General features: G+C 49.0%; 1 long non-coding RNA gene across 1 annotated transcript; it reads right to left on the minus strand.

The window, feature by feature from the left end:
- Positions 1-11148: 11148 nt before the first annotated feature.
- Positions 11149-25592, minus strand: LOC144145226 (uncharacterized). The gene is made up of 3 exons (XR_013317453.1): positions 25419-25592; positions 13066-13186; positions 11149-11322 (listed from the first exon to the last, which is right to left on the minus strand). It is a non-coding gene; the product is annotated as an uncharacterized LOC144145226 (long non-coding RNA).
- Between the last annotated feature and the right edge of the window lie 2324 nt (positions 25593-27916).

A 27916-nucleotide genomic window follows, 5' to 3' on the forward strand; every position in this document is an offset into this window, starting at 1 on the left:
GCTGCTCAGCTCCGATCCCGAAGTGCAAGTCGAACTCGTCCGGATGGCTGAAGACGCCGCCGGGGTCCAAGGACTCCTGGCTGCCGCCTAAAAGGGAGAAGAGGACCGAGAAGGATCTCCAACCTCTTCCTTTTCCCACCGGGCACACAATAAAGTTGTTCTCTCTCTCTCGTGCTTGTTCGTTTCGAAAACATCCGGTTTTTGCGTCTGTTTTATTGTGACGTGCTTCCAGTTGTGGGTAGGCTTTGGATTTACTTTTGCGCAACAGTTCTTGTAAACACATTTAAAACGACTAAACCTATTTTGAACTATCGTTTATGTGTTTATTGTTCCGCCAGCGAACCAACAGCAAGGCGACGAAAAATCGTCTGCTCCTAATCGTCTGCTCCGAGAAGCCGCCGCTCATGGCTCCGCCGCGCTTGCATGGCGGGTGTTCTGGGTGTTCGCTTTTAGCCAATCAGGGCTTGCTCAAAACGGACAGTTTTGAAACGTACACAAAACGGACAAAATGCGAGAATACAGAGCCAGCTCTATCTTCAAAGCGACACCGAAATTCTGGCTAGGTGGTTATACTGCGTTTTTCTACATACGAGTGCGCACTGGGTGCCGTCATGAGTAATTGGAACAAGGCTTTATGAATACCACAAAATATTTGTCTTACTCTGTTTACAACAGCCATTAACGGTTTACGGGAGGCTTTTTCTATTAAGGAGGACTCCTTCAAACGCACTGCAATACAACCAGGCAGCTTCCGGAAGAGAAAAATTCTGTAAATTTACGAGACCGTGTTCCAATTACTTTTGACGGCATCTTTACACACATGTGCACTTTTCACTATCAATCCTCAGGTTTGGACAGCGCGAATTGCAACACTTTTATTGCTCTATTTCCCGACGGTGTATTCCGGAGTGCAGACCGAGTGAGCAGTTTTTCCTCCAATACCAGGAATTATAGCACGCGCGGTGACTCGACGCACACGGCCATTCGTTTCGGCAGTGCAGCTCGATCCAGTGCGGGCAAGTGCATGGGGAGTTTACGTTTTCGCTTTAATCTCGACTACAGAGGAGGTGCGCATGCGCTGACTCAAAATTCCGGGCTGTGACTCAGCAGGACGGTGGAATGCGATGTTGAACTGATCTGATTTGTCCACGAAGCGGAGGCAGAACCATAAGTACGCAGAGAATTATATGCGAAAATAAGTTTCACTTATTTATTTCAAAATACTGCAGGCCAGAATGACCCTAGCAGGAGGGGCAATTGAAAAATACAAAGATCATTGGTCGGTATCAGCAGCAGCAGCAGCAGCAGCAGCAGCAGTAACAACAACAACAACAACAACAACAACAACAACAACAAAACGCAACACTATCTGGAAAACAACATAAGGGAAAACAGCACATGGACAGGATAAATCACGAAGCCGAACGGAATGCAACATCAATCATACCAACACACTGATATGAAACAAGATATCATCACTGTATTACGTCAATACCATCGCTTCAACAAGAGAAGTGCTGCTACAATGCTCTAGAAAAATTGTCAGCTGCTAGAATTGGGTCAGGAATTAAATTGCAGTCTCCTATGGTACGCGGAAAAAAGCTATTTTTAAAGGAACTAGTCCTTGCGATAAAAGGCTCTAAAGCATGCTCTCGTGTGTGACGCATTCTTCTCGTGGTTAGTGGCTTAAGGAACGTAGGTATAGGCAATGAAACTTTTTTAGTCAATATATTTGTGAAGAAGCAATAGACGGCTTAGTTTTCTTGTTTCTAGGGCGGGGATATTATTGTCGGTCATGAGCTATTTTGTCCTCGTCTTGTCACAGCGTAACACCGCACAAGGTATCATTCATTTCACAAGGTTCAGGCATCATTTTCGCAAACTTATTCATTCATTCATTCATTCATTCATTCATTCATTCATTCATTCATTCATTCATTCATTCATTCATTCATTCATATATTCATTCATTCATAGCTTTTTAGCTCTTTCTCTCTGCGATTTCAACTCTGAACTGAGGAGGCGGAGGAAAAAGGTGTAGAGAACATTTTCTTCAGCCTTGCTCTGTGGCCAATGGCGGTTGCCCTACAACGTCGGTCACGTTAGGGTAACAGTATTGGTTGCACTCATCGTTTTCAAAAAAAAAAAAAAAAAAGGGTTATGAGTAAAGTCGCGAACTTAATGCTTGACCTTCAGGACACCTTGACGCCCGGAGATGAAGTGTTCAAAACGGCGCCAATTTTGTTTTAGTGTGCACGGCTCAGACCACACAGCTTGCATTTTCAGAAGTAACACATCTGCGAGTGCAGCAGCGTGCGTCGCCGAGTAAGGAGCGAAACGCCTTCAAAAATGGCCAAGACCGGCCATGTATGCGGCGCCCAACGCGACGCGGTGGCTCTGGGAACCATTAGCGCAGGATTGAAGGCAGCCCACGCGCGCTCTTCTCCAAGATTGATCGTCCGCGGCCGATTGTGCGCCGATCGTCGTCAGCCGCCACGGGCGGACGTCACTGCTGCCAGCACCCCGACTGCGCTCTGGCTTCGCTCGCCTCGCACGAACAACCGCTGTTCACTGCGGTCTCGGATGCTTGGCGATATGTCGGGGAAAAATAAAGCGAGAGACTGCAAAGTCACCCGACACACTGACGGTTGGTAAAAATAAAATAAAAATAAATAAATAAAAAACACCAACACTGTGCGCGGTCTAACCACGACAGATATATCGTATAGGATTAAACTGTTCTTTGAACTTTGCTTTAAGCTAGTAAGCGCTAGTGTAACACAGGGATAATAGAGAGAAAATTCGGCTGATCTAGGACTAAAGCATGCACCATACGAGTACATCAATGAGTTGCGAAGTTTAAAGTCGGCTTCGTCACCATACACTAATTCCCTGCTGAGTAAACATTCTTTACCGGCAACGTGAGCAGTATGATATCAAAGTATAGTGGCCCTAGCGCCCTCTATTGAACAGCTTCGTACGACGTACGACATGAGTTTCTACGGAGTGCTGCGCACCGAGCCGCTTTAAAGTCGGCTTCGCTACTCCGCACTAATGAATTGCTAAAATTGCAATTTCAGCGGCGAGGTCAGATTATTTATAGGAAAACATGGAGGCCCAAGGGCCATTCATTCAAACGAAGCTTTCCATGTCTCGCTTGCGCCACAGATCGTAACACCGAGACGCACTGCAGGAAAGCCAACTTTGCACAATGGGTTTCCACAAAGGGCGCATGATGATGATGATGATGATGGTGGTGGTGGTGGGAGAGAGAGACAACCTTTAATAGAAAAGGATGACCACTGGTCGAGATGGGGGAAAGGAATGGGGAGGGAGGGTAAGAGAAAATAAACAAATTAATGCTGGTCGTTCTCAGTAGACTCAATAACTGGGCCGGTTCTTGGAATGGTGGTGAAAGGTGAAGCGCTCACATAAAACGCCGATTCCCGTGGTCGGAATCGAGCCTGGGTCCCTCGCGCTATGAAGCCGACGTCTATCCGACTGCGCCATTCCCACACGGTCGAAGCAGTGTGCATTTTGAACTTCGGCTGACTCGCGTTGCATGGGAGAAAGCTTCGCGTCTTAACCATCCGTCCCTCAAAAAGGGGGCATCGATTTTTAACAGAATTTTCTCGTGCGGCGAAGGTGCAACTTTTCAAGCGTTAAAGCCGGACAGACAGATTTCCTCATACGGAGAAACGCTTCAGCCTTTAAAAGTTTGCTGCACGATAGAAAAACTTGAAGCAGGATAGCGTGCATAGTACTATTATACGTGGCTAAGGCGTTGTGCTGCTGAGGACGAGGAAAAGGGTTCGATTCCCGGCCTCGGCGGCCGCTTTTCTGATGGAGGCGAAAAGCAAAAACGCCCGTGTGTACGAGATTTCGGCGCACGTTAAAGATCCCCAGGCGGTCAAAATAATTTCGGAGCCCTCCACTACGGAGCGCCTCATCGCCTGCGTTGCGTCGGCGCGTCAAACCCTACAATCAATCAAGTACCATAAGTACTTGAACATGCAAGTATAAGTACTTGCATGTTCAAGTACTTGAACATGCAAGTTCAAGTGGCTTGCATGTTCACCGATGTTAATTTCCAAACGTGAATGTTGTTCCGCTCCTGAGCGTTGCTCAGCTGCTGCGATCAAGCAAAGAGTGCGCCGGCTATGTAACGTATTTGCACGACGTCGAATGAACCACCCGCCCCAAGGGAGCCCAGTTTCTGCCACAAGGCGGCCGCGACGTTCAAAACGACGCGAGTCGAACTTTCCGCGATCGTCAGCGAATACGCCGAACATCGGCCTGGTTTTACATTTTACCTCCGAGCCCGGCCGATGTGGCAAGTAAGTGCCTTCGGCATTTAGTCAATTTTGGTCACGGCCTCCCCTTTGACTGTAGAAACGCTGATGCCCGGATGAAAAAGGAGAAGAGGAGGTAATAGAAGAAGAACCCGCGGCGGCTACGCGCGGCGCACTTTGCTCGACTCCGACGGGGGAAAACAGGAAGAGAAGATGGGAATCTGGGGAGGCGAAAAACCACCGGGGACACGACCTCCCCTTCGGTGTAATTCCCGAGGAAGTCATCCGTCTTGTGCGCGGCCCAAATGGCTTAATGACCCGGCGGCGTGCAGCCGCGGCTCGCCCTGCGCAGGTATTAAAAATTCCCACCTCCTTTGCGGGGCCCCGCGGTGCGGGCCAGCGACTCGCGTCCGTCGAGACGACGACCGGCTCGTGTTTGCCTCAGTGGCACTGGCTGAGGATAGGCGGAAATTGAAAGAGGGGCGGTGGGTCCGCGCCTGGCGTCCGTGGTCAGCCACGCTGCGGTGCTTCTTCGGGCCGGACGGGCCGATCTCTTCCGGACGGAGAACGCGAGTAATTAAAAATCGATGCGCCTCTCCTCGATAGAGTGCATGAAATTGAGGGCTCTTCTCTCCTCGTCCCGTCAGCAACTGTTCGCGCACATGCAACGTGACTTCAAGCATTCCGCATGCTCCGTGTCTTCTGTGCTTACCGAGTTGACCGAGACCTGACTGGACACTTGCGCATTCGTTCTTGTGGGATGGATTATTTCCGCGGGCCGGCCCTCGCCATGCCCGCGCATTCGTTACGGTGGGGCGTGCCCTCCTCACCGTGCCCGCGCGCGCAGGCGCAGACGGGTCCCGGTACTGATGGTACGCACGGAAAGGACGAAACAGACGGAGTACCAAAACATTCTAGTGTCGCACTCTCTCGATTACTCCCTCACTCACCCACCCACTCACTCCCAACCACCCACTCACTCATTCACTCACCCAACCACTTACACACCCAGTCACTCACCCAACCACTCACTCACTCACTCACTCACTCACTCACTCACTCACTCACTCACTCACTCACTCACTCACTCACTCACTCACTCACTCACTCACTCACTCACTCACAGTCGTCCTGCAGTGAACATAAAAAGTTACGAATATTATTGCGGCAGTGGGGATGATAATGATGATAGATTAGGTTCTAACGCAAAGCAGACCACTGCGAAATGGAAGCAACGTCATGCTTCCGAATTTCTACTGAGAGCATAGAGCCGAGTCGCACCTAAGGCTTGTCTGGACGTGTCGAAATGGCATGCGCATACAGCGAAGTGAGTGCGCGCATAAACCATTTCCGCGCAGCCAATGACGTGCAGCTTTGACTGATTGATTGATTGCAGGGTTTAACGCGCCGACGCAACGCAGGCGATGAGGCGTGCCGTAGTGGATGGCTCGGGATTAATTTGATCACATGCGGGTCTTTAACGTGTGCCGAAATAATCGAACACACGGGCGTTTTTGCTTTTCGCCTCCGTCAGAAAATCGATCGCTGCAGCCGGGAATCAAACCCGCGTCCTCGTGCGTGCAGCTTTGACTCAATCATGGTACTTTAAATCAGTGGTGAGAGGCCTCATGCCCCATAGCAATGGATTGCAGTCGAAGCTTGCGCTAAGCACGCAGAGCATAAAGCTCCAGCCTTGGCGGTTATTCAGATGAACCCATCGATCCCACGCCCCATTTTTGGTCTGAAAACGCAAATTGCAGCATCAGCCCGTGCAATTCGAGGGCCCGCCTCCGCGCCAATGATGTCGTTTTAAAGCGAAGCTTTAATGTTCTCACTGATGCCATTTTACGCCAATACGCCCTGCAGGAAAGCCGACTTCATTTGACGATGATGATGAATGATCGTGAAGTGAAATACAAAAATTGGCCGCGTACCTGCTCCTTTCGTTGCAAATGTCGTCAAAAGACGATAGTCTTTATCGACCTTTGCCAAGTTGATGCCTCCCATTGCTTTCCCGTTCACCTGTTCCTCTTGCGCCGCGCTCCTCCCAAGGTAAAGACGCTAAAAGTTTGCTTAAATCATTTTAAATTTAACGCGTTCCACTACTCCAAGCCGGGTATCTCGATGCCAACGCTGCCGTGCGGCGGAGACGCGCGTGAATCGAGGCGCCCTACTTCAGCGTTTCTAGAAGCACGTTGCCCTCTTCCACGTGCGTTCCAAGCAGAACGTGGAACCTATCTAGTGGAACCTTTCGTAACTGTTTCCGGTTGATTTCTTAAAATGGCGCCTCAAGCTATAGGGGCGCGGGCGACAGCAGGCGACAGCAGAGTGAATTTTTTTCTGCAGTTGATGAAGTATTTATATTCGCAAAAATCAAGCATGTATGATTTTTTATAAAGGAACACTGCAAACATCACTTCTGTATGAACTAGTTGTCTTATATTTGCGTAATATCTTGTTCTTCTTCAACAATGTTGACAAGTGTGAACACTACACCGGACTTACACGGGCAGATTTATCTGTGACTATATAAAACTATTGCGCCGGCCCTTATTTACTTTGGTCGGGTGGCTAAATCGAGTCACAGACAGACCGACGGACAGACAGACAGACATACAGACAGTCAGACCAAAATTTCTGGGTTTAAGTAGCCCAAGAAAGACTATCGTCTTCAAAAATTGGGCCCATCTCCCCGCGAGGGGGACTCGAGTAAATGCGTCGCATAGGGGGTGGGTGTATTGCGTTAACGTTTAGTGTTTGGGGAGTTGGTGGTAGTGAATGCGTTGTATCAGCACCTTCTTGACGTAGTTTGAATGAGTCAAGGATATAAGGCGCGTTCGTAGCCTCCCATTCTGTGTCGGCTTTGTGGCGCAGTGGGTAGAGCACCATGTACATTGCGTTCCGCCCGCAGGGTCGAGGGATCGAAACCAGGCGCCGGATAGTATTTTTTTATATAGTGTAGGGGGAGGGGTGCGGACTACGACTACGGACGTCAACGCGGGTAACATCGTGAGTTACTGAAATGCTCTGCATTTAAAAAAAACGCTTCCCTTGGCCGGAGTCGAACCTGAGTACCTCGCGCTATGAAGCCGTCGTTGATTGCTCCATTTCGACATGTTCCAAGCGAACGCCAAGCAGCAGGCACCGATTCGCGCCGTACACCCCAAACCCAAACGTTAGGCATACGCAGGGCACACCAGAGATTGCTGTGGACATTCTAGAAAAGTGGTTCGTGCCTCCAGAGGAGCACACACTCGCAGTAGGGGACTGGCTAAACAAATAATCCCCCACTAGAAAGCTTCGCGTTCAACCACCGTCGTCATTAGACGGAGGGGTGCATAATTTTTTTAACTACGTATATGTTTACGTTGTACCCATAACGGGCGCGCAAAAAGTCAGCTATTTATATGTGCTGTTTTTTTTTCTATTTTGCTTCCAGAACATTCGTACATCTCCGGCACCAACGACAACCTTATTCGCCCACTGGGTTTAAATTTATATATTAACCCAGCACTGCCCGTAACACGCAATGGAAATCAAAATGTAAAGATAACGGTAAAACTATTTCATTTCCTTCTCTGGAGGCGTCATTGTCCACGCCTTACCCTGCCTTATAGTATAATTAGCACTTTCGCAAAAAAAAAAAAAAGAAGAGGGGGGGGGGAGAGTTCTACCACTCTTCCCCTTTATAAGTTTTAAGGCACTAGTTCATCGCAAGTTTGAAGACGCATGGCAGGCAAAAGAAGCGTTGCTATTTTATTCTGGACCAGAATGCGTGACGACGCGTCGAGCAACGGCTGCACAACCATGATTTCGGCTCGGGAGCAACGAGAGAAAGACGGCACGTCTTCTTTTTCGCCATCCCAATTATTCTTCCCTGTCCAAGTCATTAGCGCCGCCGGCTCAGGTACGGCGCGTTCGAGATGGGGGCGGCCGTGCCGAACGACGGCGTTCTTGCCTCCAAAGGCAAGAGGCTCCGATAATAATAGCGTGTCCGCTAAGTAAGTCTCCATCACGGAAACTCGTGCTGTGTCGAATGCGACGAATAAGAAGAGATCCGTGGCGCACGGAGCCACGGCAACGAAGGGTTGCGTTCGCGTCACCGAAGGCGCCCGGCAAGACAGTGGAGGAAGGAAAAAAAATGAGGGGAGTTCGGTAATTACGATTCTTGTCGCGCAAAATGATCGCGTTCCGCGTTATAAACGCTCCACGTTTGCTGCTTTTATGTGCGGCGACACATGCGACGAGCATGATGAGGCGTTCATTGCGATCTTTTAAGTCGACATGTGTAACGGTGCAGCGCCGGCAGACGCAACTAATGGCGCTTTCCTCGGGCCGGGTATAAGCCTGCCTCGCCACGCCGACACGCTTATCGCCGTGACTTGGAGTGCTCAACGAGCGCCCTTTTCCGTCCACTTCAGTGATAATTGCCTCTGCTAACTGAAGCGAATTCCCGCCAAATTTCAGACTGCGTTGTAAAAAGAACATCGCCGGGGGACGTTCAGAAAGTTCAGGCTCAAATCCGCGATCTATTCTTCCGTTGACTGAAGAAATATGAAGGGTGGTCACGGCAAGAACAAATCGTTTAGGGAAAAGTCATCGTATACAATGCAAATTCTTTGAAATGAATATAGAAATCTCAGCGTTGACGACAAGCAAATCACTGTCAAGTAGCTTAAAGGTTGCAATGGTTAAGGCCTGGGCGAGTTGGCGCATAATTACAAATAGGTGAACAGCGAAACACAGACGAAACACATGAAGAGAGTGACAACGACGAGCATCAACTCGCCCAAGCCTTAACCATTGCAAGCTTTATTTCTAGTACACAGAGCCCTTTTTGTCAGTTGTAAGTCACCGCTCATGGTTGTCACTTTCTTCATGTGTTTCGTCTGTGTTGCGCTGTTTTCCCCTATTTGTAGCTTAAAGGCTTGTTTGTGTGTATATATATATATATATATATATATATATATATATATATATATATATATATATATATATATTCTGGATTTTTATGTCACTGTTGCAGTGCACGTTTTGCCAACCTCTTCCGTATGTTTGGTTCCGCTGTGTTACTTGTTTTATTTGTTTGACCTGTGCAGAACACAAAGTTCCGAGTAGTAGTAGTAGCAGTGACACTTTATTTTACACTGGGTTCAGGGTAGGGGGTGGCGGAGGCCTTTGACGTCCAGGGCTGTGTCCGTGACGGCTTCTTGCGTTGCGAGGTCAGAGCTCCCCGGAGCCTGCTCCCAGTGAGAAGGAGAGGGGAAAGGGGGGAAGGGGTCGCGCGGGCACTCACAGAGCGAGTGGAAGAGAGTGTCCAGCGCGCCACATGAGGGGCAGTGAGGGGAGGTGAATTGGTGTGGTTGAGTGTGCACAAGGAGAGTGCGGTGTGGGAAAGTGTGGGTTTGTAAGAGCCGCCACATGTGCGCTGCCGGCGGAGTAAGTGAAGGGTGCGGGAAAGGTAGGTTCCTGCGGAGGAGGCGGTAATGTTGAGTTATGTCCCTGTACGTAAGTAGGTACGCGTGGGAGATTTCGGGGATGCCCTGTGTAGGCGTAAAATAAACGGGAGCCCGGGATATCAAAGCTCGGGCGTGTTGGTGTGCCGTCTCATTACAACCTACGCCGGTGTGGGCCGGAGTCCACAACAGCATCACGGGGTGGGCAGGGGGATTCTGAAGAAGAATTTTGAGGGCAGCTACGGAAATGACGCCGTTTGTGTGATTTCGTAGGGCAGTTTGGGAGTCAGATAAAATGATCTGGGGGTAGGTAATTGAGTTAGGGCAAGGGCAACGGCTGCCTCTTCTGAAGTTACCGAGGAGGTGGTGGCGACCGTAGCTGAAACCTGAGGGACTGTTGGAGAAGCGCCTACTACAGCGAGTGCGAAGGCAGGACGGGTGGGGTAGGCCGCTGCGTCTACGTAGAGAGTATGCTCAGAGGGAGGGTAGCGGAAGAGGTGTGCTTGGGCTCGGGCTAGACGGCGTCCGCGGTGGGAAGCTGGATGCATATTTCGCGGAGAAGCCGGGGGATGTGAGCTGGAGGATCTAGTATAAGCGGGGGGTTGGCATGAATTCGATCGAGGATCTGCCGGGCACCTAGACACTCTTTATGGCGCAGTGAATGTTAAGGCATTTGTGTCCTATTGCCGAACGTGTCCTCCCATTATCATCATCGTATCTCCTTTTGTCTTTTTCTATCCAACAGCCTTTGCTAGGCCTGTATCTAGGCTTAACGTTGAGTAGTCGCGACGCTGAGTCTTACCAAGGGCCAAATAACGTCAAAGATACGGGTACCAGTTGACGACGTTGGAGTTCAAAGCGTAACGTTAGGCCTAACGTCATGCCGGCGCATAGCCGCGTTCGCACTGCTTGCGCGCCATCTGTTGGATGTTTCACTGTGTCACGCATGATGGCGCTACTAATGTCAGGTGGGAACATACCCGCGTTAGCGTCGCCAAGCAATGCTGTAAACCATTTATTGACCAAACGAAGACACTAGGCCTGCGTGTGGTAGTGGATAGGTCCAAACAATGATGACGTTTAGTGGGGACGTATACTTGGCTGCTCGCTTAATTGCTACTTCATTAATTAGCATGCTAGGATTACTGATATGTAGCCTTCAGTACGCGTCACCAACATACTCTTCAATGTCGAAAGTCACAGAGCATTCACCGTGTCTACCTTTAGTCAGTTAAAGTCTTAGAGCGGTCTGGCGTTCGAGTTGCATGTTCGCTTCTCATTCCGGAGGGCCTGCGTTCGATTTACAATGCGGAACCAAATTTACTTAATTTCCATTTCAACTCAATTGCTTTACTTGTATTTTCGTTATTGTGACTACGTTTCGACCTACCGAGTCAACTGTCTTCGTCTTTGCGCAACACGTTGCAGCAGTGTCCACCTCAACCACCTGAAACGGACTGGGACACGCGACGTCCCTGCCAGTGCGGGCCCCCAGTCCACCAGTCCAGGGGACTGAAGCTGCCGGGGTCAAGGAGGGCAAACTTTCTCCAACCGGCCAGAAAGGTTCCTGGGAACTGAGAAAGTAACAGGGAATGAGGGCAGGTGTGCATCATTGGAGGAAAAATTTCTTGCTTATTATCATCATCAACATCAACAACAGCCTATTTGTGTCCACAGAGACATCTAGCCTATGGCAATTTTCCCGCGTCGATTACTAGCCCCCGAATTTTCTGTGCTCACCCCTCCATCGAGCTGTTTGTGCTTCCCTATTTCGTTTCCTATCCCTCGGTGTAGTCAGTCCGTTAAACGGATGTTACACCCTCTGTCTTTCGTCCACATTATTTGACCTTCCCAAACCCAATGGCGGATCCAGAGGGGAGCCCTGAAGGCCCCCCCCCCCCCCCCCCAGTTCCCTAAGACACTTGTTCTTTCCCCCTACTTTCCCCTTTCATACCCATATCCACCCACCCGTTTCATCCGCCAACAACGTAATGTTCTCTGCATGGCTTCGGGCTCATAATAGGCGCATGTCGACTTCGCACGTTGGCGTCAAGCACAAAACGGTGCCTATTCAGCAGCTGGTTTCGAAGCCACTAACGGAGTTCAAGAAATTGCTGGGGAAGGACGGTAGCCTGAATACTCGCAAAAAAAAAAAAAAAAAAGAAACGCTATCACTTGGCTACTGTGCGTTCTCAGAAAGAGTTTCTCCAGTACATTAGCGCGCCAAGAGAAGTGTAGAAAATCAGCTCAACGCCCATCGACTGTCTCAGGTTAAAAAAAATCGCCCAAAGCTGGTGCCAATCATCAATACTATCATTTTTCTTGGACGACAAAATATTTCTTTGCGGGGACATAGAGATAATGCGGCACTCTTGAAAGATGGTTAAATGAACTTTTCTTTCAGGGAACTTTCAAGGAACTTTTCGTTTGCGGCTTGAAAGCGGAGACAAGGAGATCGCTGAACACCTTATTCGTTCGTCACGCCGGGAAACGTACATCACCGAGACAATTCAGAATGTATCTGTATCACCACGAAGAAAAACAGCGCAAAAGACTGGGCAAAGTAAGCAACTACAAAACACAAGTGATGACGCACAGCTGAGCGCTTGTGTTTTGTGGTTCCTTATTTTGTCCAGTCTTTTGAGCTGTTTTTCGTCGTAGTACAATTTACCAACTGGCCCTTCAGCAAACCCATCTGGAACTTATATCCTGTTGCGGTGCTGAAATCAGCTCTATCATCACAGAAAGAGCTAAAGCTGCGGTTTTATGCAGCACCATGTTTGATGCTGCGGATATCAGGTACGGACTACGGACTGCGGACTACGGATATCGCCCACGAATCCTAACTATAGTGCTGGTGTTGCGCTACGTGCATAACGGCGAATACTCCGCGAGGACTTCCTTGAATTTATCTTTTTGAGAAAGCCATCTGCCCAGCACTCTGAGACAATGAATCAAAGTGTCCACGAGCCAATCATTACAGGTAAAGATATAGGACGCACTGTCCTCGCCATCCTACAAAGACATGTACTGAATTTAAAGAACTGTGTCGGAGTTTGGACAGATGATTGCAGCACCATGGTGTCTGAAACAGAGGGAGCGATAGCAGAGCTTCAAGGAAATGCGCCGCATGCTCTAAGATGCCCATGCTACAATCACGAGCTTAACTTATCAACTTCTAGATCCGGATACCTTGCAACTGAAGTGCAAGGTATCCGGATTGCTGTTGGTGTGATAAAAAAAGAAGTAACTGCATTCTTCAGAGTTTCGTTTAACGGAAATGAAGTTCTGAAATAGATTTTTGGAGGGCAACTCACAGGATCCTGCGAAACCCGATGGGTCGAACGTCATGAAAGTGTTCGGCAGTCCCGCAGCTCTCTCCCGAAGATTCCCGAAACGTAGAACGCCAGAGTGCCTCCACAGCAGCGAAACTTCTCGCTGCGATATATGATAGCCACTTCGTTTTTGCTTTGGTGTTCCAAAATCATCTTTTGACAGACACATATCCGCTCAGCAAAGTTTTTTAAAAGTCATCGACAGACGTTAAGACGGCTCAAGACGCTGTACAGGACACATTGAGAGTACTGCGGGAAAAGCGACGTTTGAGCGATAGCGGATTTTATGCCATTTTTCACAAGGCCACTGCTGGGGAGATGGGGACAGATCTTTTCCTGAAGCGCGGACATAAAGACAGATTTGCTCCCAAAATATGTCCACGAGTGACGTTGCCACTTACGTCAGACAAACTGTCTACGTGCCTCAGTTGGAGAGTGTGGTCGTGGACACCATCCAGAGATTTCCATCTTAGACGCTGGATATATTCCAGCTCTTTTCTTTGTCGCCTTCTAATTTAGTGCATGCTAGTCACACTTCCGAAGCTAGCCTGATTTGCAGCAGCCTTGCAATGAACTTACGGCGCATTTACTCGCATGCCACCGACTTATCCTGATCAGGCGTTCCGTGTTGAGTACGACTTGTGGTTTGCGAAGTGATGCCTAGAAAAGGAATGTGGTGCGCGCGTTCCGTCGACAGCCGTTGAGGCCTTCGGCGCTTGCGACAAGGAGATTTTTCCGACCGTTCACTCACTCTTACAGGTCCTGGTGACGCTGCCGATCAGCGTTGCAACCGCAGAAAGGTGCTTTTCAGCTCTTGGCAGGCTGAAGACGTGGATCAGGTCCACCCTCTGCGAAGGCAGATTGTTAGGACTTGCTTTACTGTATACGCGCCAGGACCTTTTCGTCAACGTAAAAAGTGTAATTGAGCGGTTTGCTCACGGCGGGCACCGCTGATTTCAGCTATATCTGTAATCCGTCTATAACGAAAAAAACGAATGGCTGTAGACTGACTGTTGTTATTTTTGTAATCCGTCTATAAGGGAAAAACGAATGGCTGTAGACTGACTGCTGTTATTTTTGTAATCCGTCTATAAGGGAAAAACGAATATCTGTAGATCGACTTTCTTGTGTCGGGTGCGTTGGTTTATGCCTTCTTTTTTATCATTCACATGAATCACATCAATCATTTGTGTGTTTAGAAGTTGAGAAATTTATCCGAAATGTTTATTTAGGCAGAGTATATACCTTCATTTTATGCTGTCTGGTACTTGAGCGATTTCATGTTTGTCTGGAAGTATGTCATATACCTTACTGGAGTTTTTGTTTCCGCTTTTTTTGGCGCTGTGGTTTATCAGAACAATGTATTCTCACTCTTTTTTGCTTTCTGCGTGACATTTCCCTGCGATACATAGCATATATACAGTGAACCTCCTTATTCAATGTGTGTCGGAAGATTGTACTTTCAGCTCCGTCTATAGGACGTAACGCCAGAAATCACTACGGACGCGGTGGGATTTGTCTCGCAAACATATTAGGCCACTGCGTCTGTAACTCACCAGTCGCACGTGCACACTGCGTACTTCTTTTCCCTAGTTTCTTCAGCCCAAAAATAGCTCAGCGCATCCTCAAAACCATTATGTAGTGCCGCAAGGTTTATTTTCTTCTACGCCTTTACAATACGCATGCCTGGTGTACACGTACCAGTACACGTACGAGCAGTAGACGTACCAGCAATAAAAAAATCGTGTATTTGCGTAGATTTCTTCAAGGGGCAACTTTCGTCTCGCTCTCCGCGTCTTCACATTCTCTGCTATGCAACGGAAGCACCCCTGCCCAAACCCCACTTTTTTGAGCCAGGATGTCTTCGGGACTGTGCTCTAACCCACGAAGCTAGTTTGCGAATTACTCCCATCATTCTTCTTTACATGGCTCATTCGGCTGACCTTTTTCTCTAAAGATGCTTAGTTAGACCCCCAAGTTTTTGTACTATGTTTTATCACAGAAAGTACGCATAAGTTGTATACCAGTATTTTTCGTGACCTTATATTGCTCAATATTTCTGGCTAGTGGCGTTTTATACTGCCATTTGGTCAATGGCGTGAGGGGTGATACCGACTCCTGGACCAACACAAGGGACGGAAAGGCATCTTACAAAGCTTTGGCTCAGTAATTAATGTCCAGTAATGGTACTTCTTGACACACGGAAATATTATGGTCAAGCTTTCGAAGTTGTGTTGCCCGCACTTTAATAAGACTGCAGTTTCAGTCACATATGTACCACACAGTGTGTCCAGGAAGCGGTTCGCAACGCTATCCAGGTAGGTTGCCAGTGAACCGCCGTCGCTGAGTGTTTGAAACTGCTCTACGCTTCCGTGTGCACGGGGATGATATGACCGCACTGTTTCGTTTTATGCCTTTAATTCCGCTAGCGCGTGCGTCTGGCATAGCTGCGCAGATTGCTTATATCTCTACACGATATTTTTTTTTTCCTTTTAGGATCGCGCCTTTGTAAAAAGGCATGTTGCATCGGCACTAATTAAATTGCAGTTCAGGGAAGCAGTTTTACCGCCCAAATGTCAACGGGTCGAACAGACAAGGGCACGCATACACGGCACACGGCAGGAGTGAAAAAGAGACGAGGAGCTGCTCACTTTGCATTCCAAATGAAATCAAAGCTTGTTCTTGGCGGCTCTCGGGCCCATTTCGTTAATTGGTTCTCGCGGCTCAAGTGCTCGGTCGCTGCGGATGCACTCATCGGCCCGTCCACCTCTGCGCCCCGAAAATCCTCGAGGGCGTCTTATTTCCGCCGGCCTTTGGATCGCCGATCCGGTGCATAGACAGATGAGAATAGCGCACAACAAGACTACTTGAAAGCGAAACGTAGAAAAAAAAAAAAAAAGAACAACAGGTATTTGAAAACGAGCGAACGGTTAGGAAATTCTCTTTCTGCAATTATCGTGTGCATCTTCGTTCACTTCAACCTTTACGACCCGATTTCTACTTCCATTTTCTCAATTTTATGCTAGCATTATTGTTGTTGGAAGTTTTAAACTATTGCTAAGTTTCATTCTCCTCGGACTGTGTACGCATGCGCAATTATCACCACGGTTCTCTCTCCTTTCCTTGTGAACTCTGCATAGGACACACGATTGGTCTTCAGAGACGGGTAGGCTGCTGTCTCACTGAACTTGACAACTCTGAATAAGTTTGTCTTTGAATCGAAGAAACAAAAATTGGTATTTGAGAAATGAGTGGGTGCTGACCTACACGTGAGCGTTTTTTTTTTAAATAAGAATCACCAGCATTTGCCGCCCCAGTTTTTTCGGATGCAATAAGTATGTGGAATAACCTACCGGACGACTCCGTATCATGCCAAAAGCATGAGACGTTCCGCGCAAAGCTGGATGAATATTTTTCCAATACATTCGCCTGATAACGCAGTTACTCCATGCTTATGGTTAATAAATTTAGTTTTGTCCTTACTTTTACATTGAAATTGTTTGCCATACTTCAGACATCCTTCGTTTACTTTGTTCTGGATAGCTCCGGGTTTGTTTTACTTTCGTGGGATTTCTGGTTCCTGCTTCAAATAAGTACTCGTTTCTCCTTTTTTATACTGAACATTGTACCCTACCTTGTGTACCCCCTTGTGTGATGTATTCTGTCTTTTAAGAATGAAACAAATGAATTGAAATGACGCGAATCTTTTAAAGACGACAGTCTTTCTCGGGCTACTTAAACCCAGAAATTTTGGTATGTCTGTCTGTCTGTCTGTCTGTGACTCGATTCAGCCAGCCAGCCAAAGTGAAACAAAATCCGCACAATAGTCTTATATACTTACCGCCAAATCTAAACGTCCACGCCCGGTTTTAATGTTCATACTTGTCAACATTGTTGAAGAAGAACAAGACATGGCGCAAATATAAGAAAAACAGAAAAACAATACATGAGCGATATTTGCAGCGTTCCTTTATAAAAAACATTCATAGATTCTTTATTTTTGCGAAATGAAATACTACATACACTGCAGTAAAAAAAATCACTCCGTCGAAGACCAGGAGGCCCTGATCTCTCGGGCGAGGATGGCAGCCGCGGCACGCGTCCTACCGGAATAGGATGGCCGCCCACAGCTCCTAACTCTTTTTCTCCCCTACCCCGTCCCTGCTTTTCAATAAACGTTTTCTCTCTCTCTCTCTCTCGCCTGCTGTCGCCCGTGCCACTATAGCTTCTGGTGGTATTTTAAGAAATAAAGCGGCAACAGTTACGAAAGGTTCCACTAGATTGGTTATGCTTGGAACGCGCATGGAGTAGGGAAACGTGGTTCTATAAACGTTGAAGTAGGGCGCCTCGATTGACGCGCGTCACTGCCGTACGGCAGCGCTGGCATCGAGGCACCCAGCCTGGACCAGTGGAACGCGGTAAATTTAAATTTACTTGAACAAACCTTTAGCGTGTTTACCTTGGAATGAGCGGGACGGAAGAGGAACAGCATGAGATGTGAGCGGGAAAGCGAAGGGAGGGATTTACTTGGCAAATGTAGACAAAGACTATCGCCTTTTGCCTACATTTGCAACGAAAGGAGCAGATACGCGGCCATTTTTTTTTAAAGGAGCTAAATTCCAATGCGTTGAATTTATTCCACTAAGCGTATTGGTTGTCCCGGAGTTTCATTTAATTGTTGAAGCCGAGACGCCGCATGGGCTGAACGCTGAACCGAGACCAACGCTGCGTCGAAGCCCAGCAAGGCGTCCTGCGCCAACGCTGAGGTGAAGTCAGAAAGCTGAAGGAAACTAGCAGTCAAGAGTGCTGAGTGTCGAACCGTATGCGTGTATTGTTCCGAGTCGTGTTTTTCTTTTTAAACAAAGAACATGATGTTCTATGTTACTTATCGAGAATTTCGATCCCTGCTCAAAGAGTCTACTACGACAACTCACCGAGTTATCGATTATAATCAACGGAGACAATGTTAATTATTACTAAACTGCAAACGCATACAGTTCAAGGTCACGACTTTTCTGGCGTGTTCTGCGCAATATTCGCGCTCGCGGGGAAGCAACCTTTAGTACTAAAGAGTACGTTATACTTAGGGTTGTTTGTTTCCGTGTTTTATATTTTAAACACAAAATTGTTTCATGCCGGGATACACCAAGATTTCACTGACGTCCCATTCGTCATGGAAATGACGCCAGTACACCTTTGCCGAAGCGACCCGCAAGCGGGACGTCGCTCACCAAGCACACCCACGAGACAGCCGCTGACCCGCAAATCATGCTCAGCTGCAGAATTCGCTGCACGTTTCACTTTCGTGTTTTACCGATTCCTATTACAGAGGAATCAACCAAAGTTTTTTCTCTAAAAAGCGGTCTAGCGCGAGCAGTTTAGAGCCGTAAGCCTGCTCTCCTCACCCCACCCGGACTCTCACGCCTTCCCAAGGAGCCCACCTGTTTCTGTTTGAACTGCCCGCCTTCAAAATGTCCCTAAGCCACAAACACCCCACGTTCTACTTTCACTCCCCCACTTGAAGTAGAGTCTTCCTGCCGCAATAAAGTGCCTCTCTCTCTCTCGCGCGCGCACTTTCGTTCTCTCTCTTTTTCAGTAGAAATCGTCATCGTCCCTTTCGACATCGTCTTTCGACGGCACAGCCGCGTAGGGCAAGCGCATCCTCGCCTCAATAGACCTCCACTTCTTCGTCTGCTGGTCCGGTGTCCATCTCATGATGATGATGATGATGATGATGATGCCCTCAATGTTTTTGGCACATACCCACAAGGGGGATTGGTAAAGGCTAAACCACTTATTGTAATTCACGAGGACTTCAAAATACTAATTTATTTCCTTAAAGAAAGAGGCCGTGAAATGAAAGTTCGCTATGATTGAAACCCCAATTACCCATTAATTACGTATCCTTCAGCAATTCAAGCGACATGAAGCACAAAGTTAAGCTTGAATACACGCCGCGGCGGCCGCTTTTCTGGTGGAGGCGAAAAGCAAAAGCGCCCGTGTGTACATTTCGGCGCACGTTAAATATCCCCAGGTGGTCGAAATTAATCCGGAGCCCTCCACTACGGCGCCTCATCGCCTGCGTTGCGTCGGCGCGTTAAACCCTACAATAGAGATTGAATACACTTGTGCATAACACAAATTTGTTGCCCCAATAATAATATAAGTAGAACCGCTAGGGTCAACCCCAAACGCTTAATTGGGTCCTTCAAAAGCAGTTGTCTAGCTGCCGAGAAAAAGATGTTCGATTGTTTCCGGAACCTGGCACCGCACAAATACGGTAGTTCCGTGCGGGAAAACCCTGTTCTAAACAGATATCAATTTATCCTGGGAATCCTGCAGCGCAGGTTGGTGAAGGTCACTTCGCATTGCCGTGAACCACGAAAACGAACATTCCACCCGAACATTAAATGTTGATACTCTTCAAATGATCGGAGTGAATTTCAACAAGTACCGTATAGATGCCAACAGCTTCTTAATCGTGAAGATGCAAAAAGAGCCAGATTAGGTATACCAAACTGAACGGGAGCTGTGACAGAGAGACTAGCTAAATGGTCTGCTAACTCGCTGCCCCTGATGTCCGTATGGCCAGGGACCCATGCCAAACGTACCTCCTTCACGTGCCTTGGCACAAAAAAACAGTAATGTGCGGTACAATGCAGAGTCGGAAGAGGAAGTTAATGCCGATATAACTGACATCGAATCGGATAGTATGATGATTTCTGATACACGTTGCGGCACTTTACATAGCTAAAAATTCTGCCGTAAAAATGAGTGTAGTCCGGTATTCGTAGCGAATAACTCCAACCTAGAGAAGGGCTTGCGTTCGGGCTAGTTGGACTACATTTGTGGGAAATGCTTGATGAAGAAGCGACGTCGGTCATTTATTTTGAGGCGCCTTTTTACGCTGCGTCGCCACTGAGCAGGATGATTGTCATCTGTATCCGTGTTTTTTGTGCGCTTAAAATGAACTATATCCAACCTAGAGATTGCGAAAAAATACCAATTATAGCTTTCTCGCCATTTTGAGATGCATCTGTAAAAATGGCGCTTCTAAAGGGATGGCTTGACTGATTTGTCGTCATCGTCTTCGGCGCGGCGAACCCGTGGCGCGCCGGTCGCTACACGACGATGACGACGAAGGCGGCAGCTCCTCATGTGGTGCAAGCTCATGCGCAAGCCTGGCGTCGCCCATATCCAGACCGCAGACTGCCTTTGTAACATGGCCGTCGTTGTTTTTGAGCAGCCCATGGCCCAGGTTCAAACGCACACAAGTGATATTGGCAGACCCGTTACGCGTGGCCCTATTATCTGTTACCGTACCTAATCGTCATGTCTTATCCTTAGATGTAGCTTTCGATTAAATTTTCCCCAGGAATGCAACTCCCGTCGAAACTCTTATAGGCCTCCTGCGCTGCCCACGGGGCGCTGCGCAAGCGGCTTCCGGGCAGTACTTCCGGGTAGTACAAGAGAGAGAGAGAATAACCTTTATTTCGTTCCAGCATGCGGGATTCCCATCGGCCGCGCAGGGCGCGGGGTTCACCCTATCTAGCAACCACCTTTACCTCGGTGGCACCCGGGCCTAGACCTCGGGGCTAGGTTGCCGGCCTCCTATTGCTACTCGGAGTGTCCCCCTTTCGCTTTTGGAGGGCCAGCGCAGCCTCGAGCTGCCGGACGGCCCGTAATTGTTCTTCGGGATGCCCCGACCCCACACAGTGTCTCACAGGCGGCGGCAGCACGCTGTCCGTCGCCCCCCTTTTGCCACACCCCCACAGCACATGGGCCAGCGTGGCCCTGTCCAGGTTGCACAGGCTACACGTGTCGTTTTCATAGAGTTCCGGACACATGTGTTTTGCCAACGCGGGGGTGAGAACGTTTTCAGTTTGTAGCTGCCTGAGTAGTACCCCCTCCCGCCGAGTGAGATCTCGGTGTGGTGGGGGGAATACCCGGCGGCGTTCGCGATACCATTCGAGGATTTCCTTGTAGCTGGTGAGTTGCTGGTTTTCGTCTTCCAGGCTCGTAGTCGTCTCCCTTGCAACACCGGCGGCATAGTTCGCCACTTCCCGGCACTTTGCGAGATCACGGGCCGCGGCGTTTGCCACCTCGTTGCAGTTCACTGTATGTTCGTACACGTCCCATCCCGCATGGGCTGGGAACCATTTCAGTGTCACAGATGATGCTGGCACTGAGTCCCTTAATAAACTCGCAGCCGCCCCGCACACGGCTCCGCGCCCGAAATTTCGTATCGCGTTCTTACTGTCACTCAGTATCGTCCTGACTCCCCCGGTTTTCAGGGCCAGAGCTATCGCGACCTCTTCGCCCTGGCCCGCACCAACGGCGCGGACACTGCACGCGTTGATCACCGTCTTTCTTGTCGCCGAAACCACCACTGCGACGAACGCCTTCTCCCCCGGGGTCCTGGCGGTGTCCACGAAGACCGTCCCGTCCTCGCTTCCGTGCAGTTTGAGCAGCGCCCTGGCTCTCGCTGCTCTTCTGGGTTCATCGTTCATGGGACCCGCGCAGCTTTGTACTACCCTCGTGTACCCGGGTAGTACAAAGCTGCGCGGGTCCCATAGGATCCCGTGTTGACAGAAGCAAAATGAGCTCGACGCTCTGGATTAATTTGCGACGTGGTCACCAGCTCATCCCCGACGCGTCCGATCTATTTCAGCGATCAACTTGGCATTGGGGGGGGAAAGCTTCGCAGCGCTAAACACGGTTACAGCGCCGACGAAAGTGCCGGGACCGTGACGGCGTCTGCTACTCGCAGGTTCACCGATCGATGGTCGTACGAAGTGAAATTTTAAGTAAAATTTCTAGTTTAAACTAATACTCTAGGTGACAAAGACTTCTCAAAAACAGCCGATCAAAAACGAAGAGTGATGCAATCGGCGATGATCGCGCTTTAAAAAGCCAGCGAGTCCGGCGGACCGCCGGCTCGCCTGCTGCGGTGCGCCGCTCTTTTGCGTACCTGCACACTATGCGTGCACTTTCATTAAGCAGTGCTCGTTTGCGTCGCCGTTACGAATACATGGTGCAGCGTTAGCTTGCCGTTTTGTTGCGTGTCTCAGTGACAAAATGCCGCGACCGTCAGAAGCGTAATCTGTTTTGCGATTCCGAAATTAGTGGCCGTAAAACATAGTGGTCGGGCGAACTAAGAGGCCACTCGCTGTCCTTGTTTGCTCTCACTTTATTAATTATGCTCTTTGCAGCATACATTCCCAGTTCGCACTTAATAGCCTAGAATGAGGGTCAGCAACGGCCGAGTTCCATGCAGCCGACACGGCGGAGGGCTGGACGGCAAATGGGGGTGGGGGGTGGGAGGAGGAGGAGGAGGAGGAGGAGGAGGAGGAGGGGGGGCTTTGAATGCAAAGAGAAAAATTCAGCGAATTTCTAATAATATTTGACAATAATCTGGTGAAGTGCGAAGATGGGGGGGGGGGGGGAGGAGGAGGGGGGGGGGGGCAATTCAACTGGAGGACGCCAATTCTCTGTTCTTGTCTCGCTGTCTAACTCCATTTGAAGTCAAAACTGTCGTGTCGGCGTTCAGATTCGACGACCCCTGCACTAGAAAACCAACACAGTCAGTGACGCGTATATAAATATTCGGGGCCCCGCGCCGTGTATGCGGCTGTGTTATGTGATGTTATAGAAGTACACATCTCTGCAGGCAGCGGGCGTGTGATTTGGTGCGTGTTTTGCGTCTTTTAATAGCGCTTAATTTGTTTATTTAATTGGCGCTATTGCCCCACCTACTCGCTAGTATACATGTATACCCTGCCGTTCGTAAATCGTGCGGCGTAAAACGTTACGCAAGAATCATTTAGTTTGCGAAAATTCGTAAATCGTGCGGCGTAAAACGTTACGCAAGAATCATTTAGTTTGCGAAAATACGAAACAAAATTTCCACTCGTTTCAAAGGCGGTGCCAGGCCAGCAGTGTCAGCTCAGTCGGCTGCGCAATTCCTGCGTTCGCTTGCATGCTCCCGATGAAGCAACCTTTTGCAGTTACCTCAGGATGTAAGATGAGCAGCGTTCCGGGTTTATGCTACTCGTGAACTTTCCTTTGTCGACCGCACGCAAGAAGAAAAAAAAAAAACTAACTGTCGTCAAACAGTTAAACCACCCGACCTGGCGATACTGTCCCACGCCGCGACCACCGCGACAGCTCGCTCAAAAGAAAGCCGACAAATCGGCTTCTTTTAGCGGATATTATTTTGTTTGGCCTCTGCAGCTACTTTAAGGGCTATTTCATACAGTATGCAGTCATTTAAACACGCCAAAAAGCGCCACAACCAACTTTCACTCTGGCTTGTAATTGAAAAGACATGGAGGGCGGCGAGGGTCGTCTGCTTTTGTACTACCCAGAGGCGTCGGCCGCTAGGGGCGCTGCATGTCGCCAAAACTCCAGCGCAGGAGGCCTATCCGGAATTTTGCAGGATCACCTTACAGGTTTTCCTGGTCACGTCATTATCGGCACTGATGCCTCCGTCCGTAATGAGAAGGCAGGCGTAGGTATTGTTTCTCCCTGTTTAGATTGGTCCTTTTCCCTCCGACTACCTGATTTCACTAGCTCTTTTCATGCAGAATACTTGGCAATTATCTTAGCCCTTCGAAAGTTAGATTCTACTAAACAACATGTAATAGTAATCACTGACTCTCTCTCAGTTTGCACAGCTCTTTCGTCCCCAAATAGCTCTCCTCTACATAGAGCCCTTAATTATTTATTGCCTACATCATTACGAGAGCTGCGTTTGGTGTGGGTGCCTGGACACGCTGGCATCTGGATTAACGAATCGGCAGATACGTTGGCGGGACTTGCACTGGACGGCCCAGTGGTGGAAATCTTGCCGCACATACAGTTCCTCACCTCGGCACGTTTTCGCAGATTAGGCCTCCTAAAAAGCATGGCTGAAACTGCGTGCGTAGGTTCAGAGTTCGAGCACCTCCGGTTCTCCTGGAAGTGCCGGATTAGCCAATCACGCGAACGCGAAGTTAGCCTAACTAACTTTCGCTGTGGCGTACCAAATTTAAATTATTTGCACCACTTTGATCTGGCCCCTTCACCCCTTTGTGTATTTTGCAATGAATTAGAGACTATAGAACATTTTCTCCTCTTCTGCCGACGGTTCGCCTCCATACGAAAAAGATATCTTGAAAACCCTTATAATCAAGTGGCCCACCCAATCACGGTTCCTCTAATATTATCATTCGGGGCGATAGTACTGGGTTTTTGCCGCGGGGATCTTTGCCGCGCTGTACATTCATTCATCTTTGAATCGCGCCGTCTACCTTGTTAGCCGCTAATTCAAGATGGCGGGCTGCTCTTAAAAACATGTCTGCGCCTGTATCCTCTGCCTTGTTGTTGTTGTTTGTTCGTTTATTTAATAGCCTCAAGGCTTAGTAGACACCAAGCGGGTCCGATCTATATCCAGGAAACTAGGTTGAATTACCATCGGTGGCTCCATGGTCCTGCCTACCGTTCCCTACTCTGCCTTCCCGTTCACTGCCTCTCCTTCACTGCCGAATCTTCTTTCTTTAATTTTCTTACGTACTTTCCACGATTGTCCTTCGGCCTATCCTTTCCTTATTCATTTGTGTTGATTTTGTAGTTGGTGAGCTCTAGCTGCTACCGCACCTCATTTTCTGGCAGTTTACTTATTATCTTTTTATTCCCATTTATACCCACCTTTTTCCTGTATTTATTCACTTTTCTTCTTTTAATACAAATTCCAGTTTGTCCTCTTCTCTCAGTTAGCGCCCATTTCCTGGCCAACCCCCCTGAGTGGGTACGAGCCATTTTTTTTTTTGGTGCCAACCAACCAACCAAGACTGGACGACGCCAGGAAGTCGCCGCGAGGCACGCGCCCCACGTCCGCTCGGGATTTTCCGTCTCCTCCGGACGGATTTGTGTCGGCCTAAACAGCTCTGCTGTTTAAAAAAGGGATCACTTGGACGTGTCGACTCTTCACTGTACAGAAACTGTTATACATCCCGAGTGCTTTATTCCTCAGGAGTTTCAAACAACGTGGGCCTCGCGACAACCACTTGCGGCCTCGCAATACAACGCTCCATCGCTGAAGTTTCTTCGGTGATTCAGCAATTTTAGAGGAAGAACCGACCACGAACCTCACAGCGTCACCTACCCAAGTCGTGCATCATTGTTCTTGAAGGCAAACTGGCCCAGAAAAAAAGGTAGTACGTTACCTGCAAACCCCGCTCGTGACTGGCAACCCGCCTCCTCAGAAAAAAATAACCCTGGGTCTCCTCATTATAAGCCAGGAACAACGGTAGCGCGTAGGTGAGGGCACTCAAGAGGTGTTGTGGCAAACTTACCATAATCGCCAGGATTTCTTTGGGAAATTGGGTCAGTGACGAGGCAACACTCAACAGGTCCTCCGAGCACTCTTCACATTCAGAATAACGAATCCACGCCATACTTCGAGTTCCAGACACGCAAAAAAAAAAAGTCAACTTGTTTAAAACGGCAAGGTATTCGAGCAGCACAATAGGCCTGATCACGGGCCCTCTTCTTACAACGCACGCTCGGCCGCCAGTGTAAGGTGGATCCACGAATACTTTCGCTCTAGTAACGCCCCCTGTGCTGCCCCTGGGCATAATGTGCATGGGGCGTTACTAGAACGAAAACCCTTGCGGATCCACTGTTAATTACCTGCCGCGACTGTAAGTGTTATCGCCTAATATGAACATGAACATTTGCACTAAATCCGTGAATTCAAACCTTCGCTATTTTTATCTATGTGGTACTCGTTGCGTAGTTTTTTGCCCACAGTGTCCGCCTGAGGTTAGACCCTGAGTATTATCCGAACGTGTTGCGCAGAAGAGTTAAGTTAGAGTGACAGCGCATCCTTCCCCAGACGCTCCTTTAGGTACGCTCGATCATAGCCTCCTTTATAACCGTTATAAATGAGGCTATGGCTCGATTCGGCATCACTACGTCAACCAGAAGCGGCGATGCGGTATTTCGCCACACCTAAACTTGCGTTTTTTTTTTCCAACATATGCGCCCCGATCAAGCAAGCCCCTTCTTTGTTTCAGACCTTTCCTCTCCCAGACGGCAAGAAACGGAATAGCCCTTACGAGCCTCAAATCGGCCATCAACAAGACGTGTCACAATTCGGCGCAATGGCGCTTCAGTGAGCAGCTTGTTGAGCTGAGAAATGCCGGCTATCCTGCACCTGAGTTGCAGTCCGTCCGTCAGCGTCTCGCAAAACAATTAAAAGGGAGCGCCCTGGGCAAGTATAATCGAGCAAAAGCAAAAAAGTGGCTGTGATACCGTATGTGCATGCGCTGTCGCATCGTTCAAAAAAGATCGCTGGCAGATACTGCCTTAGGGTTGTTTTTTCTGCCAAGAATAAACTGAGCAGTTTATGCTCGATGGTTGGTAACAAGCTTGATGCCAAGGGGCGCGTTGCCACGCGTGGTTGTACAATCAAGCACGGAATACGTTGTGTACCGTGCAAAACTAATGCTGTGTTCTGTCCTGACCAAATTATTCTTTCCTGTGGTCGGGTTTGCCAGACTGGCCGGAGCATTAATGTACGCCTCAAACAACATCACTCTTCTTGGAAAGGAAAGCCTTTCACTCACTTGGCCTCGTATTGTTCTGAATGTGGGTGTGAACCGTGGTTTTACGACACTGAAGTGCGTTTAAAACACATTGATCGCACAAGGGAACTAGCCGAAGCTCCACACGCATACAAATAAGTAGCTCGGATGGTGTCGGCCAACCCTCTCTCCGTATGTCTGTAAAGGAAGTGATACATCTTAAGGAAGCGCGTAGATACGGGGCTGAGGGGCCTTTCTTCTCACATAAGCGCATGTGCAGCGGGGACACGTGCCTGTTTTTTGGGCTCCGAGGGGTATATATAGATACGCAGATTGCACTGCTTCCAGCGTTGCGTAGCCATATTTGCCGGAGTTGATGCGAAGTCATGCTGACTTTTTAGTTTAGAGGACAAAATATTTATAACCCTTCCTGACAAGATGAAAGGCCAGCTAAGCTGTATTGGTGAATAACAATAACGAGTAATGCATGGTGACTTACTATATTGATAGAATAAAGCCACACACACAACTTCCCTGACATTAGAGATATTTAGCTGGCCGTTTTCGACGGTCCGCTCCTGTACCGGGGGCCAGCTGAGCGCAGTCGGAGCCCGTTCGCTGCCTAGGTGTCACGCATGCGCAATGGCGCTCCCGCTTGCTATCAGAGCGGAGCGGACCTTGAAAAGCGGTCAGCTAAAACTCGCTATTAACCCTTTCGGCCCTGGTCGTGTCAACCCTTTCGGCCCTGGTCGTGTCAATTAACGCCATGAGGAGCTGTTTGTTGGCGTTCTCCGGCTACTGGTTGTTTTCGTCTCAACGGGCTCCATTACTTTGTTGCATCACTCCTGCCTATTTCTAGCGTCGTTGCAGTACTCCTGGCACCGATACGACACAGCGGCAAGTTCAAGGATGACCCCGCGGGGTCGTCCGCAAGCTCGGATCCCTACCCTCGGCCGCTAGGCTTAGCCCAGCAGCATCTGAGCTCCTTGCGACCAAAACCCGGCCCTGCCATGGCAGACGGGCTGGACCAAATACCACCGACCGAAACAACACAGCTGCCAGGAGCTTCTGCGGCCGCTGATGTTGCTGCTGGAACCTCTGACGACTTTCCTTCACTGATGGAGGTAACCGCCGACCCGTCCATGAAGCGATCTGCAGCCGAGCCACATACTGGTGCTACGGAGGGAGGGACTGCGCCTGCTGCAAAGCGGGCTTGTGCCGCTGGCAACACCCAGAAGTCTGCTTCGACTCCAACTCCCGCTCCC

The sequence above is a fragment of the Haemaphysalis longicornis genome, unplaced genomic scaffold, assembly GCF_048455015.1.
Source record: "Haemaphysalis longicornis isolate Haplotype H1 unplaced genomic scaffold, Haemaphysalis longicornis Haplotype H1 scaffold_7, whole genome shotgun sequence".
Lineage (NCBI taxonomy): Eukaryota > Metazoa > Arthropoda > Arachnida > Ixodida > Ixodidae > Haemaphysalis > Haemaphysalis longicornis.